Source organism: Eufriesea mexicana, unplaced genomic scaffold, assembly GCF_001483705.2.
Source record: "Eufriesea mexicana isolate 0111107269 unplaced genomic scaffold, ASM148370v2 scaffold5301, whole genome shotgun sequence".
In the NCBI taxonomy this organism is placed as follows: Eukaryota; Metazoa; Arthropoda; class Insecta; order Hymenoptera; family Apidae; genus Eufriesea; species Eufriesea mexicana.
In genome coordinates, this window is record NW_016913252.1 from 505024 (window position 1) to 507313 (window position 2290).

General features: G+C 41.8%; 1 long non-coding RNA gene across 1 annotated transcript in view; it reads left to right on the forward strand.

Annotated features, from left to right (window-relative positions):
* The window catches only part of LOC108551954 (uncharacterized), a 155357-nt gene extending 154661 nt beyond the window's left edge, over nt 1–696 (forward strand). Inside the window, exon 3 of the long non-coding RNA XR_001890519.1 lies at nt 654–696. This is a non-coding gene — a long non-coding RNA (uncharacterized LOC108551954). The remainder of the gene's footprint in view (nt 1–653) is intronic.
* The last annotated feature ends 1594 nt before the right edge of the window (nt 697–2290 follow it).

Here is a 2290-nt window from a genome sequence, read left to right on the forward strand (position 1 = left end):
ACTCGCGATAATTTACCCGTACCCCGTGACAAGTGGCGGCGGCGCCACAGTCGCCGCGAGACCACGTGCTATTTCGCGAGACAAGGAAATATCGCGGCACTGCCTCTAACTTGCGATCCAGAGTGCAGCGGAAAACTCTGAATGCTGTAACTGGCGACTCGTTATCGGTGGAAGTTGGGACCGTATTACCGCTTGACAAACATCCCGCGTTGAGTTGCAGGGGCGGCGCAACGTGATGCCGGGCCCCTCTGTTAGAACCCCGACGAAATTCGAAGTCAACGACGACCCCGACAGGCGAAATACGTATTTCGGCCCGTGTTGAACGGGACAAAAACGGAGCTGTCGAAATTTAAGTGGACACTGTCTCGATCGGCTCGGCCTAGCGCGATCCGTCCGCTTTCATCCGATTTGTTTCACCGTTAACATCGGACTGGAGCATTGGAATTCTATTAGTTAGAAATACTTTCATCCCGGTCTTTCGAATCGTCGAACGACAATCCCTGTTCCCATAGTGCACTCTTTAGCCCATTCGTCGGGGTAATACTAACAGCGGCCAGGGTGTATCCGAAACTCGCCGTCGCTTTATCTCCGCGTTAAAACGATTCACTCGATAAACATCAGATGATAAACCCTTGGCTTTTTTCTCTTTGCAGGTTGACATCGTTCAGCGCCATCGATTCTCGCAGTTTAATTTCGGTGAGTGTCGAATCAACGTTTGGCTTTGGCTATCGATTATCCTGCGATTGTCGTTATCTTCACGATATTTCACGGGTGTCCGTGATTTATTTGCTTTTTTATTTATGGTCGTGGCTCTGTGATACGTGTATATACGTATATGTAAGTAGGTATATAGGTGTATCAGTGTTTAATTCTAGGAGTACGAATTTAAGACGAGTGAATTGAGACAGATTTAAATTTCGCGCCATTTGTGCAGTCATGTGTTGCCAACGAATGGAAAAGACAGTATGTCAGCTGGCTTTCAGAGATTTCAAAATGATTATTAAAAACGGAGAGCTACGTGGGAGAACAACACATCGTTGAGCAATATTGACAATTTTTAATTAAAAACCTGTGTTTTCTATCAAAATTATTTCTTGACTGAAATTTGGGACACCCGATATTATCCCTAGCAAAATAATTTTTACCAAATTAAATTATTTTTTTCTGAAGGATGTACTGAGGTCGAAATTTATTTTTTATTTTTTTGGTTTCGTTTTTAAATCGATTTAATACCTCGTTTTATGCTTATATTGGATTGTACGAGTGTATGTATGAAGAGTATTTAATTTTAATTTTACACGTGTTAAGGTAGGTTAAGTATAGTTTCAGTCATGTATCGAGTCATGGTTTGTATGCTAAGCTCATGAAACTCGTTATTATAGTGGAGGAGTTAATGTAGTTAATGGTTTAAGAGAATAACGCTATTTCTTCTTTCTATCGCTGATTGCTGTGCTACACTTCTCACTAATAATGACAGCACGTGTGACCCATTTTACGATTGTATCGGAGAAGATGTTATAGAGATATCAGCAATTGAACTCGCATTAGAACCATCTTACTATCTCTCCATCCATGTATTTGTGCCATGTCAAGAAGCTCAGAAGGCGTCAGGCAAAATGACCAATAGATAAGAGTGCCTCTCTTAGATACTAATCGTAATTAGGTCGTCAGTCTTCGAGTAGTCGATTAAAAAGGTTCGTGTACCTTCGTCTTCATGTGTATACGAAATTAGGTTAATCTACTGATCGGTTGCCAATCATAGACGACTGTTTTTCTATTAGACCTCCGCTGTATCGAGGTTATGGCGACGTCCCAGAGTCCCTCTGGCGGTGAGTGCACGAACTATGGAGTCGTCACAAGGTGTTTTAAATTAGTGGATCTAAACGCCTAATTAATTTGCAGCTACTCAGTTTTAAGTGTGCACGAGTTTAGACTAATCTATTGATCGGCTGTCAATGACAGCCAATTGGCTTCTTATGAGGTCTACATTGTACCTGGGTGTTTCACATTGGTGGATATTGTCATCTAATTAATTAAATACTTTCTATCTACCCATTTTTATGTCTGCAGGAGTTTAGACCAAGCCTCTGATCAGTTGCCAATCACAGCTGACTAATTCCCTACCAACTGTCTACTGTAGACGTCCTAAATTAATGGACATAAGTGTCTGACCAACTAAGATAACGCGCATGTGCTCATTTCTATCTATACACAAGGTTAGACCAACCTAATGACCAGTTTCCAACCTCAGCTGACTGACATGTCCTGCTGTCTATCGATTTTTCGAGAA